The 24,137-nt window shown below is 40.4% G+C and overlaps 1 protein-coding gene across 1 annotated transcript in view; it reads right to left on the bottom strand.

Annotated features, from left to right (window-relative positions):
• The window catches only part of cdh7a (cadherin 7a), a 292,083-nt gene extending 285,580 nt beyond the window's left edge, over positions 1-6,503 (bottom strand). The window contains exon 1 of the mRNA XM_072451151.1: positions 6,335-6,503. The gene's annotated coding sequence lies outside the window, so the exon portion shown is untranslated. The remainder of the gene's footprint in view (positions 1-6,334) is intronic.
• Positions 6,504-24,137: the final 17,634 nt, after the last annotated feature.

The following is a 24,137-nucleotide window of genomic DNA, read 5'->3' as shown; positions in this document are numbered from 1 at the left end:
TGTCTTGAGATATTTTCAGGTGATACTTGAAAAATATATAGAAATAGTAAAAGATTTCATTACATTTGACCATATTGGAGTATTCTGAACAAATTTCTCACCAAAAAACGAGTTTGAACTAGACACAAATCTACCTCTTGCTGCCTTGTGCAATGACTGCTCTTCTGACGAATGACAAGCTGCTCTGGGAGACTGCTGCTCCTGATTGGTTGATGCGCCGTGACTTTTGCAGAATGTTCAGTTTTTCCAAGTGTGGCGTCTGACGAGCGAAAAACGGACCGTGCCAAACGCTTGAGACGCGCCGCAGTAACGAGCATCCAATAGACTTAGTGGCAGCACAACAGCACAAATATTGAGTATTAAATGAACAATGTAATTGCTTTTAGAGTATTCAGTTCATCATGACATAAGTCTTAATAATGTGGTGAACCATCATCTCAAAACCAAAACAGCCGAGCGGAGTAAGAGTGAGGCTTGGTAAGTTTCCCTGTGTCTCCAGAGTTCACCTGGCTCCCCATGGACGCTGACTGTGTTGCCTGAGCTGAGGGACACCTTTGTCCTGAGGGCTGTTACTCTCCTCAACCTGCCCTGACACAGGATCTGCTGACCCTGCCTGAGGAGGTCTTCTGTTGAACTTTTCTATAATTATTGTATTTTACTGCTCAATGCGTTGAATTGCAGCTTGAAGGAATTAAAGTTGGATTGATTGATTGATTGGATTGATTGATTGATTGATTGATTGATTTAATTGTAGGCAAATGAGAGTGACACTGATTTTTCTTTGGGTGTATAATAATGATATCTGCAGACAATTAAATATCGTATATGTCGAAAGTGGCTGAAAGCATTGACAAAAAATTGTATCTGTTTCTTGTTTGCAGAATCCCAATTGCAATGTTATAATTCCGAGATAAATGTGAAATGTCTGTAAATTGAATTACACATGCTTTTTTGTTTATTTTTATTTTGAATAGCTCTTTTTGTAGCATTTTTTTTTTACTATAACCTATATACTCAATTTGAAAAAAAATCACAATATAATTTAAATTTAGACCTCAAAAAACAAATGCATGTATGTGTGAGTGAAGCAGTTACTATTGTATTCCAAGCTCCTCTCAAGTGATGCCCCTGGATGTGAACACTGGTTTGAATTGGACATAAAAAATACAAAATTAAATTGCCAAAACCTCGAAAACCAGTCCAAAAAATACTTCCAGACTTCCACCCCCCCAAAAAACCAACAGTTCTAATCCAAAACATGCAACAATGGGAGATTTGCAGACCTTTCTAATCTATTTGCATTATGCACAAACCAATGATTCCCGTAAACCAAGTCTACTACCGGCCCATCCGGACAGCCCCGGCTCCCCCCGATCACCCCTCGCTCTCCCCCGGCTGTGTTTCTCTTACACAGTACTGTCTTAATCCCATTTGCCCGGCTCACAACAGGATTACCAGTGCAACAGCGCTCGCTAACCAATCACACGCTTCCTGCCATCCATATTCCGCGCAATCAACTCGACCCGAGCTCCTCTTCTTTTTGGACACAATTCAAGACGTACAGCAGTGAGGACGGGGGGCTGTCTGAACCCATATGACACACTTAAAAAATAAATTCATTGACTTTTTCTTCTACAGAAAGGCATTGTGAGTCAAGTAGCAAAGTAGGGCGAGCAAACGTAAAATCAGTGCAGCACTCAATTTAGTCCTCTTTGTCCACATCTGATGAACTTCTGAGGGAACTGTCAATCTCCTGGGCATGTAAGATGTATAAAGAAGATTATAACCTACGTATTTTCGTTCATAACATTTGAATAGGTTTTCTACAAGGACTTTTTTTCAATTACTTGTCTCTAGATCTCATTTTAAGAATATAAAATATAGGCTTCAGCTTTAAAATGGGAATTGTCTCCATTTGAAACGTTGTATATAGGACGTGAAAAAAACAACACCAACAATGGAAACGATAGATGGATACCTGTAGAATGTACTTTGGCTGCAGCAAAAACAAAAGAGAGCAATAACAAGGAAATGGATGACAAGAACAGAATGTCAAGGACTGAACATAAATACTATGGGATTTGAAAGTAGACAAAGTTACAGGTCAATGGGACAAAAGCCAGTCTTACATGATTATTTTTATGTGTCTTTTGTCTGTTTACTTTGTGTCCTGTTCAGTTTCTTTTATGTTTGAATTTGGGGTCATTTTAGGCAGGCGTTTTAGGACCAATCTGCCCTAATGGTAAAGGGTTATTAATCTATATTCTACTGACGTGTTCGAGCTCATCTGTGGAAATGTAACATGGCACAGTTTACTATTCATGAGCTGAAATAAGACAATATTAACACTATAACAAATATAACAATTGTTTATTTGTGTTATCTTGCTGTGCTCGGCTTCAAACAAACATAACACAAATAGACGAATAGAATCCATCAAATTTCATGAGACATGTTATGCACAATGGGTTTGATTGAACCTTAAATCAATTGCATCTTTTTACCGCTATAATTCACAGTGATTTGTTTCACTTGTGCCACACCGTAATAAATATCAGTACATGTTTCTAAATGTGATGAGGAGTGCGATTTTCCCAAACTGTGCTGTGCTATGTTTTCCTGAGAGACTTGCAAATCAGTTCAAAGTATGATATGTTCCAGGGTGTTGCTTTAAAGTCGAGGAACGCAAAGATGTAGAAGGTCCTGAGAGTTGTAAATGTTTATTGAGACTAAACCCAGGATTAAACCCAGGACTAAACCCAGGACTAGACCCAGGACTAGACCCAGGACTAAACCCAGGACTAAACCCAGGACTGAACCCAGGACTAGACCCAGGACTAAACCCAGGACAAGACCCAGGACTGAACCCAGGACTAAACCCAGGACAAGACCCAGGACTGAACCCAGGACTAAACCCAGGACAAGACCCAGGACTGAACCCAGGACTAGACCCAGGACTAAACCCAGGACAAGACCCAGGACTGAACCCAGGACTAGACCCAGGACTAAACCCAGGACAAGACCCAGGACTAAACCCAGGACAAGACCCAGGACTGAACCCAGGACTAGACCCAGGACTAGACCCAGGACTAAACCCAGGACTAAACCCAGGACTGAACCCAGGACTAGACCCAGGACTAAACCCAGGACAAGACCCAGGACTGAACCCAGGACTAAACCCAGGACAAGACCCAGGACTGAACCCAGGACTAAACCCAGGACAAGACCCAGGACTGAACCCAGGACTAGACCCAGGACTAAACCCAGGACAAGACCCAGGACTGAACCCAGGACTAGACCCAGGACTAAACCCAGGACAAGACCCAGGACTAAACCCAGGACAAGACCCAGGACTGAACCCAGGACTAGACCCAGGACTAAACCCAGGACTAGACCCAGGACTAAACCCAGGACTAAACCCAGGACAAGACCCAGGACTAAACCCAGGACTAAACCCAGGACTAAACCCAGGACTAAACCCAAGACTAAACCCAGGACTAAACCCAAGACTAAACCCAGGACTAAACCATGGCTAAAACAGGACCAAACTAAGTCTAAAATCAGGAGAATTTGTCTGTTTTCTTTTGATCGTTTCTTGAAACAGACATACTAGACCTATGAACTGATTCATCTAATCATAAATATCAAAAAGAAATACCAAAATACACTGTGACATACATTATTGTTTAGTAGTTTATTGATACATTTTTTAATATTGATAATTGTTTGGTCAATATTTAGATTACATTCATTATTTCAATCAAAATTATGCTAAATGGTTAAATCAAGTATAGCAATTAACAACAAAAGAGCAGAAATATCATCTTAAATGCTTGTTTTGGAAAATGTTTAATCGTTTTTTTGTACGGACTATACAGTATATATTGATTCCTAAAACTATGTACTTAGCCCATTTACTTTTACTGGAATAATACCTTTTTGAAGATACGTTTTTGGTACTTTTCACTTTCATCTATTCACCTCAGTTTACAGCTTCTTAGTTTGTCTATCAAAGCAACTTCCCAACCTTTTTGCCACACGTTTCATACAGTATCACCAGAGCGAGCCTTAGAAGTGATATCCATATCTAAAGCCTCCACGAACCGCCTCCACATCTCATTAGAATTCACCCAGCGCGACCACCATCAGATACGAGAACACCCCAAGTTAAGACCCTTTTTTGTCTCCACTACTTCCTAATCTGTGTCTCACTCTTTAATTACCCCACAACTCAGGTTTTAAGGCAAATAACTATCTTCTTGTTGATAATGTTGTACATGTTTTAATGATAGTGACACCCCAAAACATTCTTAAGGTTATGAAAATTCACATACTGTTCAAGTTCTCCTCTTTTGGGTTGGTTGTCACATTTTGTTTTACATTCATCTAAAAATCTCAATATCCGTAGATCTTACAAATTCCATTTCAACACAAGAAAGTAGGTTTAAGTCTCAGGTAACATCATATTCTGGTTAAAAAGTGATTGATCACTTGCTGGTGTTAATTTTCAATCAGTAATTCTACACATGTCCTAAATTAAAAACAATGAAAAAGGAGAAATCTGTATTTAGTCATAATAATGCAATAATAATAATGCTTTTGATGTATATAGCGGTTTTATGGACATTCAGACAGTTTATATTGCGTTATTCTCTCACTGCACACAAGGAGGATGTAAGCTACAACCTGGGGCAGCCTGACGGAAGCGAGGCTGCCAATCTGCGCCATCGACTCCTCCAACCACCAATCACTCACACTTTGGCATGTCGAGATTATTCAGTTAATCGATGATTGTGAATATTCAGGCCACAATATATAAATGAAAGAACTAAAAACGAATAATCGTGACTATTAGAGGCAAAATTATGTAATTTCTATTAAAATTTGACCCCCAAAACGTAAAGTGATGTTTATGTGGCTGTTTATATCATATTAACTTAAATGTTTGCAATCATAAAACACGTTACATCGTATGATAGGATTTCACTTTTGTTTAGTTATGTTATGCCAACAATCGAGAATAATATATGGTGATGTTTCTTCTCAAAATAATCAATATCGTGACATCCCTACTCCCACTCACTACATTTATACCATGCGATGTGGGTGAAGTGTCTTGCCCAAGGACATAACAACAGTTTGAGCCTCACTGTGGCACCTGGTGGTCCGGCGGTCTCCCATTCAAGCCCTAACCAGGCCCTGATCAGCTCAGCTTCAAGATCGGGCATTGACAAGCACGAGATGGGCACGAGAGACAGGGCAGTGCTTTAGACAATTGTGTTAACTGAAACTTTAAACGTGATATTGAATATTTAAGATGTAATATTTTCGACAAACAAGCCCAGCATGACTTTTTCGCTGTCACTTTTACACTCACTAAAGAAAAGAGAAAGTCTTGACTGAGCCGCTAAGTTTAGGGTTGAACATACTTTTTTGACATGTTTTTTTTTTTTTTTTAAACATCTGAAAACATACTTTTTACTAAGGCACCACAATACAGATCACATTCCTCCAAAAATATTTCAATTTCTGAACATTTAACTTCTCAAGCTTCTCATATTCACCCTGCTGCACGTAATAGATTCCCGTCCACTAATGATCACATAAAAGACCAAGAGAAAAAGCGCATAGAAGCCTGACACGCCTCGACCTCTAAAAAATATTAATTTCCCCTTTAATAACACAACACTAATTACTCTTCATTTTGCGTTTTTAATAAAAGTGCTTAAACTTCAGACCTCGACTTTTCGCATTGTCGCCGTGACGAATCTGCCACGCTGCCGCTGCTTACTTACTGCCTTTCAAATCAACTTTATATTGCGCATGGTATATTTTCATAACTGCAATAAAAATCCCAGCAGCTCAAGGAATAAATAGCCAAGCATTGTATTATTACACATTGATCCACAATCAGGAACGACATTAAAAATTCTGCTTGCGTACTGCGAGGATTAACAAAAACTGCCGACCTCAATTCAGCGAAGTTGCGTTGAATCTGCGAGTGTTTTACTTTACGCAGAAAAACGTGGAGGGGGAAAATAAAAGTTCACGTCGTTCGCTGCACCTGTTCTCGAATCAATGTTGGGAAAAAACACCTGCTTAAGATCGATTTTTACGTGACGTTTAAAGTACTTAAAATGTATCACGTAAAAAAATAAATAAAACGCAGTGGTGGACAACGTCGTAGCGAAGAAACGTGTCCATTAAATTAAAAAAAAAGCCACGTCTCAAACCGGGACGCTTCAGACAACGTTGAGGGAGAAAAGGTAAAAACACCAGGCGGAAAGACTTAAGAAAATAAAATGAATAATAAAGTAAATCCGTTTGCACTTACCTGTGAAAGTCTGGAAGGAAGTAATCACGCGTTACGGTAAAAGTTCCATTCGCAAAGAGCATTATTCAACAACAAAAAAAGTTGTGGCTGGGCTGTAGTCCGATCTGCGCGCGGAGCGGAGCGGAACGCGGTGGATGGATGCAAGCGCGAGTCCGTGCGTAAACTGCTCAGCCTCGCGCGCTCTCTCTCTCTCTCTCACGCTGTGGGGTTGTGGCGAGTCTGGTGCCTTCTCTCTCCTCTCCTCCTTCCTCTCCTCTCTCTCTTTCTCTCTTTTCCGTGTTCGAGGGAGAGAGAGAAAGCGTGCCCCTTCTTCCGACGCCGAAAGAAGGAGGAGGAAGGGAACCCCAGCTGCGGGATGTCGATGCGTGTCTGTCTGTCCGCGTTGTGCGTTTTGATTTTTTTTAAAGGGGTGCAATTATATCCAGAGCCCCCCCCCCCCCGTGCTGCTCCGTGCCGCGCCGCGCTGCTCCGTGCCGCGCCGCGCTGCTCCGTGCCGCGCCGCGCTGCTCCGTGCCGCGCCGCGCTGCTCCGTGCTGCTCGGTGCTTGACTGACGGGGGGGTTGTCGGTTGCGGCGGGGCTGGAGGAGAGTTGAAGTTGAACGCGCGGGGGAAAGAGCCAAAAAAAACACACACACGCAGCGTTTCCTGGCAGAGGCGAAACAAGGAGCGGGTTTTTTCTTTTCTTTTTGGGCGCGAGATGCCACGTTGTTGGCAGCAGATGGCACGTGCTGGTGATGGATTGGCTGTGAAGAGCATGTGAAATGGCTCGAGACCTTAATGTGAAAAGATGTGAAATAATATTGGAGTTCTTTTCTTTTTTTTGTGAGGTGAGGTTGGTCTATAATAATTAGGAAGGAAAGTGGATGTAATTACTCGTTCATCCTCGAGTTGTCTGTGGTAGACAAAGTTTGAATGGTTTAAATTAGGAAACTGTTTTAGAAATCAAGATGTTTAGATCCCCACCCAAAAGATCAAGACCACTTTCGACCACCAGATCACTGCATTTAAAATATTTTCTACCATTCTTTAGCTTAAAGGCGGTATGGACGATTTTTCGGCGATTTGAGAACGCAGTGCGGACTGATACAACACACACGTGCGTTTGTTTATTAGCGCGACGGAGCGCATCATCGCTCGTCTCCCGTAGATTTCTGTCCACTTCTGCGTCAGCTCGAACTGTCTTTCTCCGTCTTCATTTTGCCCCGTACACTGAGGGAACTATATTATGATAGATCCATGCGCTTAGGCACGCGGAAACGTGGGGACGAGCCTGACGAGGCTGCAGGTGAGCGGTAGGTGCGTTTTATGATTGATACGTGGCAGGACAAATGATTTATCCACGCCACGAGGAAATATGATAAAAAATTTGCTGAAAAAAATCGTCCATACCACATTTAAAGCAAGACACTACTCTACATCTTTTTTTTTAATTACATCATTTTTCTCTCTCAGGATAGACTTTCACTTTCGCTGTCCAATCTGCTACTACATTGTTTTAAGTATTTTATTTTATTCACTCACTTCTATACATGTATAATATGAGAGATTGTGACTTAAAAGAATGTTTTATTAAAATGTGTTTTTCTCCCACAGAGACATTAAGATCTGCCCTTAAAGTTGCACATTACAAACACCAAACTTTACAATCTTGTACTGAACAAGATTTTGACAGATTGTACTGACGGATTTGTTGAGATCTAATTCTTAACCTGATTTAAACTTTTAAATCTAAAGAAATAGGGAAAATTTGACATTTGAAGCTAATGTTCAGATTGAGTATTAAAAATGAATAACTAAATACTAATAATAACTAGATAATATATTCAAAATCCCTTCTGTAAAATAGTTTGTATCTAAATGAAGTAAGAAATGTAAACCAGGCTCTGTCCATTTTTCAAATTAAAATTTCCCAAATAGCTGCAATTTAATAAACAAAAAATCCTTATATCTATATGAATACCTTACATGGTGCAGCCCAACCAGCTCTGACAATTTGCTGCATGTCCTCCCTCCTCTCTGATCCCCTTCTCAGCTGTCCTGTCTATTGAAGCCTATGGTCCAAGAAATCCTTCAAAAAATCTTGTAAAACAGTCTTTTCTAATATTTATTTTTTTTCCTATTTTTCCCTTCACCTGACTGACTGTGTTCCCAGTACCTCTAGTGCCTTCAGTTATGACTATTGATTTGTTTAAAGGTGCATTATATAACCTTTCTGGTGAGGGGTCTGCCACTTAGTCTCCATGGAGATGCTTTTTCAGGAACGTTCTACTGAATGTAGATCGGCTTTTAACTTATCTACACCATCAAATCATATTACAGGTCAGATCTGTGGTGTGGCGAGCCCTGCTCAAAGCAACAATTAATGTTTTTAGAATGTTTTTTGGCAAGGCGAGTTTATTTGTAGAGCGCAATTCGTACACAATGTAATTCAAGGTGCTTCATACAACTGGAACCATTGATTCAAATACAGAAATCACAAAACCGTTTAGGACATAAAAGAAAAGAGTGTAAATTCTATAATTTCAGTCATATGCACAGCTAAACAGAACTGTTTCAGCTCAGATTTCAATAAACAATAATAATAAAATAATCAATCTCTCAATTTAAATATCTCTTAATCACTTGTAGTGTCTTGCCACAATATTGATCTAAATCAAGAAGTCAAATTGGCATTATGTTTCCTTTGCTCTAGTCCACTGAAAATAGTTTCTTTATTTTCTTTTATGTAAATAGAAGAATCTCTGCTCTTTCTCTCACTTCCTCAGATGAAACGACTTCACTGCAAAACAACTAAACCATTTATTTGGAGACTAAATGTTGTGAATTCGGAGTCCTCTTCTTGTTTTCTTTTTATCCAATTAGCAGTTCCTGTGGCGATGGTAGAAAGCCCTCTGTAAACTGCAGTATTAGTAACTGCCCTAATTAGAGGCACCAGCCAAATGCAGCTTCCTAACAAGGCACAGCGCCGCTTACGCTCAACATCAGACTTCTACCTTTAGAATTCTCTGTAAATATTTCAAAGCTAAATATTTTTCTCTTTTTCTAAGCAAATGTTTACACAAATGTTCAAACCTGTTCATGTTTTTCCTTCCATAGACCTAAAATGTAGTCTGGTGTTGTCACAAAACTCAAATGTCATACGCGTTTTTGGAAAATGCTCAATATTCAAAAACAATTTTGATACTGCAATGACATAAAACACATACTGTACTTTTCTAACTCTAAGCTGCTACTTTTTTCACACGCTTTGAACTCTGCGGCCCATAAAACGGTTAATTTATAGATTTTTCAGCCACCGGGGGGCACTCTAGAAGGAAGTGCCAGCATTTGACCCATTGTAGAAGAAGACGTCAAGCTTTTTTCTTTGGGGCGGCTTTTATTCAGGAGCGTTGTACAGCCCAAAAAGTACGGTATGTTTTTTTTTAAAGGAAAGTTGAATCTTACAGATAATGGCTATGGCTCTGTAGTTTGGATATTAGTTTAACTATTGTATCTATCAATAACTGGGTATATATTTTTGGCAATTTTGACACTTCTCTCTTTCCAAGGCTGAAATCTATATAAGCCTGAGAAATTCACCAAATATTTTCTGATCATTTTAATGCTCAAATTGCTTCTGTTAATTTGTTCAAGTTACTTAAGAACACACCAAGGCTATAGTGTACAATGCAGCGAACATTTCAGTCATGTTAGGAAAAGCACTGCTTGCTGGTCATAGTCTTATTGTTTAAAGCTATTTGATCAAATATGACAAAATAATGAAATGTTTCTGGAGCTGCAAAGGCAAGGCAAGGTGAGTTTATTTGTATACTCAAGGCAATTCAAAATGCTTCACATAACAGGAAAGACTTCAATAAAAACAGTTGAAAGAGTGCAAAAAACAATAACACCGTTTTTAGCTTAGATTTTGACATTGTAAGAGTAGAAGCCTGTTTCACATCTTCAGGAAGACGCAGATTCCCCATGTTTAGTCCTGACTCTGGCACCAGCAGGAGGCCGGTCCATGTTTAGTCCTGACTCTGGCACCAGCAGGAGGCCGGTCCATGTTTAGTCCTGACTCTGGCACCAGCAGGAGGCCGGTCCATGTTTAGTCCTGACTGGCACCAGCAGGAGGCCGGTCCATGTTTAGTCCTGACTGGCACCAGCAGGAGGCCGGTCCATGTTTAGTCCTGACTCTGGCACCAGCAGGAGGCCGGTCCATGTTTAGTCCTGACTCCGGCACCAGCAGGAGGCCGGTCCATGGTTAATCCTGACTCTGGGTACCAGCAGGAGGCCGGTCCATGTTTAGTCCTGACTCTGGCACCAGCAGGAGGCTGGTCCATGTTTAGTCCTGACTCTGGCACCAGCAGGAGGCCGGTCCATGTTTAGTCCTGACTCTGGCACCAGCAGGAGGCCGGTCCATGTTTAGTCCTGACTCTGGCACCAGCAGGAGGCCGGTCCCTGAGGTCCTCAGAGTCCGAGATGGTTCATATGGCACTAACATGTCTGAGATGTACTTTGGTGCTGGGCCATGGAGAGACTTGTACACAAGCAGAGCTGCTTCAAAGTCTATTTTCTGAGCCACAGGAGCCAGTGCAGAGACCTGAGAACAGGAGCAGCAGCGTGTGACACAGCATTGTGATAGGTCAGTTAATACACATAAAATATTTCTCCTAACGGCCGCATGAAGAGTTTGAACAGAAGGGGACGCAGGACTGACCCTTGGGGCACTCCACAGGTCAGGGTCATGTGGTCTGAGACAGTTACCAATTTCAACAAAGTACTTCCTGTCTTCCAGATAGGACCTTAACCAGTTTAGGGCAGTGCCAGTGATGCCCACCCAGTCCTCTAGTCTCTGTAAGAGGATCCCATGATCGACAGTGTCAAAAGCAGCACTCAGATCTAACAGAATTAAGACTGAGGCTTTGCCCGTGTCAGTGTTCAGGCGGATGTCATTTGACAAGTCTAAAACCTGACTGAAAAACATCAAATGAGTTGTGTATTAAGAGGAAATCTGTGAGCTGTTGGTAAACAACCTTTTCAAGGACTTCACCAAAAAATGTCAGATTAGAGATGGGCCTGTAATGACTCAATACTGCGGCATCAAGACTGCTCTTCTTTAGGAGGCTTTATGACCGCAGTTTTCAAAGACATTGGGAATGTTCCAGATTGAAGCGACATGTTAACTATGTGTGATTGGTTCAGCACAGACTTTAGAAATCTGGTGGGTAACACATCGAGGCAGCATGTAGATGAACTCAGACTGGTGATGATCTCTAAACCATTTTCTTATAGACTCTCATTGGGAAAAAGTTGGCCCTGGCATTAGTGAAAGGTATTTTAGTTTTAGTTTTGCTTTTGACAATTGTTCTTTTATGCTCTGGAGCTTCCAATGTACTTAACAACCTTAAAAAACCTTAACATTGTCTGACATGGTGCAATACATTTCTATGGTTCAAAACATATACTAATGGAGGTGGACTTTGATGCATTTTCACAATAAAAACATTTAAATAAAACAAGATAACTAAATAAGAGCAGATACATTTCGAGGGCTTCTGTATCGGTCAGGGAGGAGATAAGAACAGTTGGCGACGATAAGAACAACTAAGTGTTTTGAGCAAAGGCGGCAGTACTTTGACTCATTCAGATATACGTTAGTGCTCAGTGCATATTTAACAGCAGATAAGCAGTGCGTGATCTGTTGCAGAACCTGGTTGTTGAGATAAATGGCGCTTTGGAGCATTATTGTGTACAGGGCGAGCGGAGGTCCCAATGATTCATGAGTTGTGGAGGAAGCTCTGAAATCTCCTGTAGAATGTCAGGGTGGACGGGGGGCCGATGTGCTCTCTTTATCCGGAGCAGGAAGTTTACCCACAGTTGTTTGTTCAGACTAGGGACGTCACGATCAAATTCTAGTGTTTGTGTGTTGTGAGAAAAAAACATCACAATTTAATAATTATTTATGATTATTGAGACCAAACAACAGTGAAATATTACATTTTCTTTCATTCCTGTGGTCTAACATGTTACTTACTATTCTTCAAGTTTGTGACCGCCTTTGAAAATGTTACTTTCTGAAAGACAAAACAAAGTTAAATTTGACCCAAAAGAAATTGTTTACTATTTATTTATTTATTTAGGTCTATTTTTTGGACTGTAAATTGAACTAAAAATACTTCATTTTGCGTCTCAAAACATAGTCCTACTTAGAGCTCCTGCACTGACTGAATTTGTTGAGAACTGATTCACTTTCCACCTTCTACTATCATCAAAAAATGCATCTGGAGAAGTTTAAAAGAAACAAACTTAATTGTAAAACCCTGTACTTTTAAAGTTTACTGATATTGATAATTAACATGATGTGATGTTGATGAAATAGTGAACTAATGTAACGCAGACAGAGACTTCCTAATAAACCCCAGAAAATCATTTAAATTCATTTAGGTTGTGATTTTATTAACCAGTCAATTACGCAAACAGTGCTTCTCTCTCTTGTTTAATAGAGTCATAATTAATAGAATTGCCAAAGATTATGAATCGTAATGAGACGATGGTTAAATCATTTCCCAAATAAAAACCTAAATCAATGCAGAAACGCTTTTGCAGCTTAATTATTGTGAAGCTTGACAAGGTTTTGCTGCAGAAACCCACTTCTCTTGTCATTCTGGAGCTTTTTAAATCTGCTCAAAATGCTTCTGCCCTTGATAATAATTATGTCCATCCCGGTGCACAAAAATAATCCACAATCTCTGAAACTCCGGTCATAGATTAAGGGTGCGTTCACACTTGTCCTCGTTGGGTCTTGGTTTTTAGCCCAGTTTATCCCAGATGTGGCCTTGGTTTAGTCCTGCTCTTGTCCAGAATGAAACATATTTGATGTTGGAACAGTTCAAGGTTGACTATACTGCCTGCATTTGGAAATCTGTTCTGTGCCTTTTACCATTCTTCAGTGCTGCTTAGGTACAGCATGTGACCAAAGTGCGGCCCCTGAGGAACCCGTCTCCGGATCTGTTCCAGGATCTTGGTCAGAAGACGCAGGATTCTACTATCTGGTGAAAGTGACGCAATTGGAGGAAACACACTCATAAATACAAACGGCTGCTAAATGCTGTTAGTTCAACCTGCAATACTTTGGTCCCATTAGAGTTAAGCCAATTAAAAAGTGAGGTGAAAGAGAGCAGTCTCTAATTACCCAGTTGAGGGTCCTTATTCCCAAACGCTGTGCCCAAAGTGGCGGATACAAAATAAGCTTTTCATTAAACTAAGCGGCTTTAGAAAATATAGAATACCGGATTTGCTGGAACTACTGCATGTTCAGCTCAGACACAAGCACAAGTGTGGAAGTCCACTCATAAAAAGGGGAAGATGATTTGTAATTTTTTGATTTGTTGGCGATATATTGTTAACGAGATTTGAGCAATTTTAGTTGTAAGATATGTAAATTAGAATGTAAATTGTTTATTGCCTATAGGTTTTGTACAAACATTTCAAACTTGAATTGATATGAAGGAAAAGGCTCGATACGCACCAATTTTGATACCACAATGACAATGAAAAAGGTAAATAAGCCCTAGGTATTTGCATACGCACTTATAATAAGACATTTACAAGCATTTATCACTTGGTTATTGAAAATAGTTTAATAAGCACTGTAAAAATGCTCTTAGAAACATTTGGCACATGGTTTTGTTGATGGCTTATTAACACGTATAATAAATTATAAGTCATCTTCAAATGCAAGAAAAGGCCTTATAGGGACATGTACATATAAGTAGTGCTTAGTATGTTTAGTTTACAAATAGTATAGTCATAGGAACCTTATTTTAAAGCAAAATTCAGCTCTTTTTTTTGAAGACATTACAGTGTAATTTTCAAAACAAAATCATAGCGGTTTTACTGATACCATCATGTCTGAACACAATCACATCAACAGGACAAAATTGGAGCGTTCCCAAATAGTTTTAATGATCTACGTCTTTCTTTAATCTGAACAAATTTGTTCAGATTAAAAGAAGACGTAGATCATTAAAACCAGTATAATATATCTAGTATAATGTGTAATCATGCTAAAAGATGATATTTTTGCATTTTGAGGTTCATTTTACAGCCCCATTTCCATTCCTGCCACTTGAACTTTTCAGGCGTGTTTTGACCTGATTCTGATGGAACGCAAAAATATCCTCTGATTATTATGAGAGGAATAATCCCTCCAAAAATAAATATATTCATTTTCGTCAATAGAACCCACCGTTCAAAAATGCAAGTTTAAAATTGACTTCTGAACAGGATTACTCCCTCATGCACCCGTTTCTAATGTGGTTACTCACACCAGACAGTGCTGCGGTGACACTGTAACCTTTTATGGAAAACCATGCTTTTGTATTTGTGCACTCTTTTTCTTTTGTCCCACAGAGATGAAGACGCTCTGACCCAAACTAACAGAAAGAGCAGCCCCTGTCTGTCACACCTAGAACAGCACAGGGACGTGGACTCCACATCTGCCTTTACAGCTGCTTCTGCTACTACTACTACTACTACTACTACTACTACTACTACTACTACTACTACTACTACTACTACTACTACTACTACTACTACTACTACTACTACTGCTTCTGCTGCAACTACTACTACTACTACTACTACTACTACTACTACTACTACTACTGCTTCTGCTGCAACTACTACTACTACTACTACTACTACTACTACTACTACTACTACTACTACTACTACTACTACTACTACTGCTTCTGCTGCAACTACTACTACTACTACTACTACTACTACTACTACTACTACTACTACTACTACTACTACTGCTTCTGCTGCAACTACTACTACTACTACTACTACTACTGCTTCTGCTGCAACTACTACTACTACTACTACTACTACTACTACTACTACTACTACTACTACTACTACTGCTACTGCCACTACTACTGCCACTACTACTGCCACTACTGCCACCACTGCTACTACTACTACTGCCACTACTACTACCACTACTACGACTACTACTACTACTACTGCCACTACTACCACTACTTCTACCACTACTACTACTACTACTACTACTACTACTACTACTACTACTAGTGCCACTACTACTACCACTACTACTACTCCTACTACTACTACTGCTGCTGCCACTACTACTACCACTACTACTACTACTACTACTACTACTACTACTACTACTGCTACTACTACTACTACTACTACTACTACTACTACTACTACTGCTTCTGCTGCAACTACTACTACTACTACTACTACTACTACTACTACTACTACTACTACTGCTACTGCCACTACTGCCACTGCTACTACTGCCACTACTACTGCCACTACTACTGCTGCAACTACTACTACTACTGCCGCTACTACTACTACTGCCACTACTACTACCACTACTACTACTACTACTACTACTACTACTACTACTACTACTACTACTACTGCTTCTGCTGCAACTACTACTACTACTACTACTACTACTGCTTCTGCTGCAACCACTACTACTACTACTACTACTACTACTACTACTACTACTACTACTACTACTACTACTACTACTACTACTTCTACCACTACTACTACTACTACTACTCCTACTACTACTACTGCTGCTGCCACTACTACTACCACTACTACTACTACTACTACCACTGCCATTAACACTGCCAATACAAGCAGGGCAGTTTACAATGGTTAATTGGACAATCTGAGTACTGTTACTTCTACTGCTGTTTAAGGACACATATTACGCATTATTTGTAACATTATTATTAGCCTTAAAACTTGCTCATGAGTACCTCTGCTTTGGCATGTCATATTTTGGAACTTGAAATGATGTATCTACCAAAAGCAATCATTACTTTCCGTTTGTCAGGCATTCCCTCATAAGGAATTGTGTCAGAACGACTGAATACCATAGGGAAATAATCAAAAGCTAGCTTGCCACCTAGATGTTAATGTAAGCAAGCAGCTGTATTGAACGTGATTTGACGGCAAAAATGCACAGATGAGACAATTCTGGTGATGATTTATGACTTGAAAACATAGCTCTATGCCTCTGATGTCACGAATCTGGGAAAAGAGGTGTTGTGAGACTCAGAGGGAGAGGACCTCGTAAACAGGATTGATGAAACTAGCGTGAATGGCATTTAATACAACTCCAGCTAAGTTGTTATAATGGTTAAAATGGTTAAAAAAAAAAAAAAAACTCTGCTTATGACTATGAACAATTTCTTACTGCTAATACAACTATTATTATAATTGCAAATATAGTTGCAAATAGTTATTACTGATGTGACTATTTAAAACACTGATAACGCTATTCCTCAGTTTCATTCGTGTTTTTCTGCCCTTCCCGCTTTTGCCTCTTTTTGCTACACATTTGCACTGATTTCCATTATCTGGATAGGAAAATAATGGAAATTATGTATTTTGTCTAGAACAACTATGTTATTAATATCGGCAGCTCTATGTAAACTAATAAGCAGTACACAGATCATTTTCTAAAGATGATCCAATATTAATTATTTCAGCAGATAATGCTCTTGTAATTCCAGCCCGTTCAAAGAGAAACAACTAACGCATACAAGGGCACTGAAGCGACTTAAAAAAGAAGAAATACAGATCTAAATTAGAAAAAAACTTAAAATGTCACAATACTGATATTATCACCGACATATAAACTATCTCTATACACAACAATAAATGATTCATTGCAGGGCTCAGATTAAGGATTTTCACTTGTATAGCGGCGCTGCTGAACAATCCGTACATTTTTCGAAATTTGTATATCAATTTCATAACTGCATAGCAAAACACAAAAATGACAATGAAAATCAATATTTTCCATTGATATAACACAATTATTTATTTAAAATGTATTTGTAAACATTCTATTTTAAAAAAAAACTCTTAACAAATTAACTTTTAAACACTTTTTAAACATTTTTCTTTAAATAAAACAGAAAACTTGCAAATAAAATTAGTTGTTGAACAAATTAATCAACACAAAGTCAAATGGCCTTATTTACAACTTTCTTCCATATCATCATCAATCAGATGACTATTCTCAGGAGTCTCATTTACATATTAATTGTCATTACACTCACAAAAAATATGTGTTAAGCTTCTGATGGAAAAAGAAAGGTTGCTGTGGCGTCCATCATGGTGTATTTTATGTATTATTCAAATTGCCCAAAATACGAATCTGATTGTTAAAAACGAGGTTGTGTCACTTGGCAGTGTAAATATGAATATTTTGGCAGTGTATGATCTGCAAAGACTTTTGCGTTTAGGAGTTATTGACCTCGGAAGTCTGTATCTGATGCAAACTTTAGCGCATGTGGCTCCTCCCACTTTCAGACTCTGATCTGAGCAGCAGCGGGACTCCTCATGTCAACACAGCGTCCTACATGTGTCATGATGTTATTGACGATCGATTGACGAGTGATCAGTACTTTTAGGCGCTTTGGTTACACAAATGAACACGCATTTTTGAATCGCAAAAGCTGCGATACAAACACCCTTTTTTATGACGAATGCGAGAAATTGCATTGCATTTTGTGACGCGATACCACCTATTCTGAACCCTGCATTGCCTTTATCTGCAAATACTACCAATCAATGCCAGCTTAAGCACGGATGTGGAATGAGCAGCAATAGAAAGAAAGTTAGAATAATATGAGGACAAAAGACAGCGAAGATTAAGAATCGGGAGCTGCCAAGAAGATTAATGTGAAGAGGGCAGCGCGTGCAAAAGGCCCGGGTAAGGAAGAACTCAAGTTAAAGGATGTTTAGATGACAGAGGGTAAGGTGAGGGGGGGAGGAGGAGGTGGCAGGGGAGAGGGAAGCGCGAGGAGAGGAGGTGAAGGGAGGGGGCGTCTGCAGTTCAAGCGGTGAGAGTTATTTAATTGGGGAGTGACATTGGAGAGGCTATGGGCTCGTCAGCGCTTCCACTCCATCAATCACGGGGGGGGAGGTGTCGCCGCGGAGATGCCCGAGGTGATGTGGGCCACCGTAGTAGACCCCCGCCGCTCGCTTCCCCACACACACTCATATAACACACGCACAATCGCCTTTTAACCGTGCGTCTCGCCTCCCGAAGCTGCAGACGTCAAGATGCTCTGACCTCAGCGCTGCACCTGGCTGTTTATCTGCTCCCCCGCCACACCAAGCACCTCTTTATTTTGTCTCTTTTTTTTCTCCCCCTCTTTTTTAGAACTATAGATATCAGACAGAGGTGGGCAATATATAGAAATTTAGATAGAAAAAATAAATATTGAGTCTATCATTTAGAGTAAGAAATGCAACAAAATGAGCTGAATAAACTTTTTTTTTTTTTTTATTATTAGTTTTAAAATCTTTTATTAATTCAGTTGATTAGTAATTTAAATTTATTTTATTTTATTTATTTTATTTATTTTATTTATTTTATTTATTTTATTTATTTTATTTATTTTATTTATTTTATTGTATTCATTGTATTTATTTTATTTATTTCATAATTATTATTCATTATTATTTTATTATTTTTCCGTTTTTGGGGTTCATAGTGTAGTGGCAAAAATCTCTAGATAAGACAAAGAAGCAAGTTGTCTCGTTTCAAAAGTAAACTGTTTAATCTTGTGGCTGAATCAGAAAGAAACTTGTGTGGACTCGGCCATTCTCATAGAAGGCCGAGTCCACGCGTCTGTCTCTTGCCTGCTTCCCAAAATGTCTGTCTCCCAAATCCTCCCGTCCCACCTCTGTCCCCTTCCTTAAATCACCGATGGTCACATGACCACACACACACAGAAGTTCCCGGTCACTGGTCTCTCAGGTACAAAGGAACCAAGGAGCAAATGGGACATCAAAGACACAGTGGTTTCAGGAAGGAGACAGTACATAACATTTGCATTCATTCAATTCACATGTCTTGCCTAGTGTGAAACATAACGTGGGACTTCCTAGCCACTCCAGGGAGTCCGGACATGTAAATTTCCAGGCCGAAAGGGGTTGTCAGGCTGTTAGAACTAAATCTGATTAGAAATAGAATTGAAAGTTAAAAAGTAAAGGGCCAGATTATATTTTTTCCACAACAATAGCACATCAAATTAAAACATATAAATGTATTTTTGAATTATACTACACAGAATCAGAATAGATTCTTCCACTGAGACAAGTAGGTGGCAGTTCTCCAATCAGAAAAGTTGCCTTGTGCACTTTAAATTTAAATGGTTATGGTTATGGTTAAAAAATGTATTGTTGTGTTCAGCATTCACTCCAGGTATGTTTTTGAATCAGAATCAGAATAACTCGTAAACAACATTAAAACAAGGTTGAAAGCTCATTTTAGTCGTCAGTCTTGTTCAAGATGCAGATGACCTCAAAGGACAAGCACGGCAAGTTTTCACATCCAATTTGTCACATTAGCCTAAGCCCAAACATAAGCAAACATAACTCAATCATATATTAACGTGAATTGGTTCATACAAGAAAACAAGTGAAATGTATATAAATGTATAAAGGTCAAATGCAAATCAGTTTGTTTGCTGTTTGGATGTCTGTGATAAAGACAGACACGTTTTTTCAAACAGTCAATAAAAATCTTTTTGTAGCGCTAAGGTCATCTATTTCCTACATTTTCTCTTTCTTCAATGCCACTGGGATGACTTGTCAGAAGAAGGTTGTAAATACTTTTTCATGATAAAAGACCTATTTAAAGACACGTTTTTTGACAGAAAAGGACCACTGACAACATCAATCAAATAAGTTTAATACACTCAGCATTTTAGAATTAAAACCTTGAAAGTTTTTGATTGTTCAGCTTCAGAAATGAGAACATTTTATCTGATAATATTTTTCGGCAAATTGAAAAAAGGACTAGAAATTCTTAGTTGAACCAATGTCTTGATCTGGAAAATCTTTTCTGCTATCTCCCTTAAAGTTAAAAGTTGAATTATTCTAATCATACTCACTAAAGAATGATAAGACTGGAACATTTTGGTGACACATTTATAACTTTGGACTGAATGGTTTCAAAAATTGAGGGCAAATCCTTCATATGTTTTTATTCCTTCTATTGATCAAAATAGAATTTAGTAGTTTACTTCCTTGAACTTTAGAATGATTATGAGGCTTAACTAGTCAAACATTCTGCACATTGTTCTCGAGTATTGCACAAATAGTTGATCAACTCTACAACTAACTTTCCCCTTCAATGGCAGCCAGAGAAGTCGGATAAACTTTATGAAACTTTTATTTCAAAACAAAAAGCTATTCATTTCAACCTGCCCCAGTTTTATTCTGCGGTACATTTGCAGATTGAACTGAAATAGCACAACCATGCGTAACGGGCAAAACAGGGACGAGAGCAACAGAACTAAATTTGGACTTAATGTAATCAAGTGTACGAGAGTCTAGTCCAAGACCAAAAAAACATTAAATTAACCTGTGGCTTTATAGATTGTGACGGACCAATCGAAGCAAAAATATAAGTTGCTACACACACAAAAGCTTGAATGCATAAAAATGACCCCTTTCGTGGCCTAATATGTGCATGATTACCTTTAGCATGACAGTAAGTGGCTCTATTGATCCTCCATGCTAATTGAGGCGCCATCTCTAACCTGCTAAATGACAGTTGACATTGTAATTCCAATAGCTGCCATTCAACTGTCAGAGAAAACAGATGATTGTACCATCGACTGACCAATTTCAGCTCCAAACAAGATATAGATTTCCCTTGTGGACATTGAAAAGAAAACATGTCTCCGCGCTCACTGATGTAGAGCTGTCATAACACGGGTTAGCGGTAAAAAAGACCGCCACATGCGAGCGACGTGATGGGCAGCGGCAACGGCAGTCGCACATCATAGGGGACAACAGCAATGTGGAAAGACACACTACGTTTAGCCGTGACGCACGCCGGGAAAAAACTAGGGAACTTTTCTAGTCCAATTGATTTGAATCTCAAACATCCCTATAATACATGTGGAGGAGTTTGTGTGCAGTCCCATCACACTAGGAGCAGACGAGGGCCATATCCATAATATCCACACGGCGACAGAGCGGCTGTAGCTTCCAAAATGGCTTACAATTAGCTGAAATTCTGAATGTGCAACATGGACGTAAAATCTACAGAAGAGAAGAGCTTCAGATCTCACTGGAGTAATGTAATGACAAAGCTCCAGAACAGACCAATATTTCTCTGTGACACTTGTAGATTGTAGGAGCGAGGATTCTGCAGTAATCATCTTATAACTGTCAGTAAGTACCGTATATGCAGAATAGATGCAATGTTGGGTTTTGCAGATTCACCGTAACCGCAGGGACGGCTAAACAGTGTGTTGAAGTCTTTGCACTTAATTTCAGTTATTTCAAGAGTCCTGAAACGTCCATGTGGATGATACACGCTTTAGATCTTTGCAGCTGCATCTGGGCACTGCTCTGTGTGGACAGGACTTAGGTGAGACATTCAACTGCAAACATATGTTGTGTACTCGCTCATTTTAGATCAGTAGAGACGACAAACTACGAGGACTAGCACGTGTTGTTTCGCTATGCTAAATTCAAAGTAAAAACAACTGGAGCTTCAATGTGTTTATTTGCACAGCAGAAACCAAATGATGCGTGAGTTACATATTTCCTCAGCATAAATCAGATATCTATGTTTGCTAAAAGAATTCTGGATCATAGTCGTTTTTATTAGCAATTATAGCTAGAAAAGTGTGCTGCGAATACTAAATAACGAGACTAAACTGTCTCTCAGCCCCCGTTAAATTGAGTTTGGTTGTTTATCACATGTAGACCTTTCTGTGCAAACATAGTGACTGAATTATGGAAATGATCTTCTTATTCGAGTTTAAAGGTCCATCCATCTTCTATCGCTTTATCCGGGGCCGGGTCGCGGGGGCAGCAGTCTAAGCAGGGACTCCCAGACTTCCCTCTCCCCAGACACGTCCTTCAACTCCTCCGGGGGGACATAGTCCCTCCAGCGTGTCCTGGGTCTTCCCCGGGGCCTTCCCGGTGGGACATGCCCGGAACACCTCCCCAGGGAGGCGCCCAGGAGGCATCTGGAACAGATGCCCGAGCCACCTCAGCTGGCTCCTCTCGACGTGGAGGAGTAGCGGCTCTACTCCGAGCTCCCCCCGTGTCACTGAGCTCCTCCCCCTATCTCTAAGGGAGCGCCCAGCCACCCAGCGGAGGAAACTCATTTCGACCGCTTGTATCCGCGATCTTGTTTTTTCGGTCATTACCCAAAGCTCATGACCATAGGTGAGGGTAGGAACGTAGACCGACCGGTAAATCAAGAACTTTGCCTTTCGACTCAGCTCCTTCTTTACCACAACAGTCCGATGCAGCGTCTGCATCACTGCAGCCGCTGCACCGATCCGCCTGTCGATCTCACGCTCCATCCTTCCCTCACTCGTGAACAAGACTCCGAGATACTTGAACTCCTCCACTTGGGGCAAGGACTCCCCACCCACCTGAAGAGGGCAAGCCACCTTTTTCCGGTCGAGAACCATGGCCTCGGATTTGGAAGTGCTGATTCTCATCCCAGCCGCTTCACACTCGGCTGCAAACCGTCCCAGTGCATGTTGCAGGTCCGGGTTTGATGGAGCCATCAGGACAACATCGTCTGCAAACAGCAGAGATGAGATCCTGTGGTCCCCAAACCGGACACCCTCCGACCCCTGACTGCGCCTAGAAATTCTGTCCATAAAAACTATGAACAGAACCGGTGACAAAGGGCAGCCCTGGCGGAGTCCAACATGCACTGGGAACAGGTCTGACTTACTGCCGGCAATGAACACAGCTCCTGCTCCAGTCATACAGGGACCGGACAGCCCTGAGCAAAGGGCCCCGGACCCCGTACTCCCGGAGCACCCCCCAAAGGACACCCCGAGGGACACGGTCGAAAGCCTTCGCCAGATCCACAAAGCACATGTGGATCAACTCTGTGTTGTAAGGTTCTGATCACACCCAGCTTGTGCTGTAGTGGGTGGTTGGAACCAAAGAGCAGATACTGGTCCGTGTGTGTAGGTTTCCTATATACTTCTATTTGGAGCTTCCCGTCCTCTCCTCTGAACGTGGAACAATCAAGAAAGGCCAAGCGGTTCTCCTTAGCGTCTTCTCTTGTAAACCTGATATGTGGGTCCACAGCATTGATGTGCTCAGAGAAGGCTTCCAACTCTTGTTTCTTGATTGTTACAAAAGTATCATCGACATAGCGGAGCCACAGTTTTGGGGCTATGCCTGAGAAGGAGGCCAGTGCCTTCTTCTCAAAGTGCTCCATGTACAGGTTGGCCACTATGGGAGAGACGGGCGAGCCCATGGCACAGCCATGAATCTGTCTGTAAAATGTTCCCGGAGTTGAAAGTAAGTGGTGTTCAGACAGATGTCCAACAGTTTACATATGTGTTCAGGTGTCAGTTTGGTCCTTTCCTGTAGGGTGGTGTCTTCCTGCAGTCTGATCCTCACTGCAGCTACTGCCTCAGTGGTCGGGATGCAGGTGAAAAGGGACACAACATCATATGAAATCATGAGGTCATCTGGGTCCAATTGGAGATGTTTCACTTTGTCCACAAAGTTATGCGTGTTTTCCACATGATGTTCCGAATTCCGCACAAGCGGAGCCAATATAGTTTTAAATGCTTGGCCACATTGTAAGTGATGGAATCTGTGCTGCACACTATGGGTCTGAGTGGAACCTCCTTTTTGTGTATTTTTGGAAGGCCATAAATGCTATCACTTCCTCTTTTTTTTCCAGCCTTTGTAAACAGTCTATCACCTTCGGTGACGGTGAGGTGAATTTTAA

The sequence above is a fragment of the Eucyclogobius newberryi genome, unplaced genomic scaffold, assembly GCF_026437365.1.
Source record: "Eucyclogobius newberryi isolate DKJ021-1_F unplaced genomic scaffold, fEucNew1.0.hap1 SCAF_18, whole genome shotgun sequence".
Taxonomy (NCBI): domain Eukaryota; kingdom Metazoa; phylum Chordata; class Actinopteri; order Gobiiformes; family Gobiidae; genus Eucyclogobius; species Eucyclogobius newberryi.
Note: the sequence above shows the minus strand (reverse complement) of the source record. Positions and strands in the feature narration are given on the sequence as shown.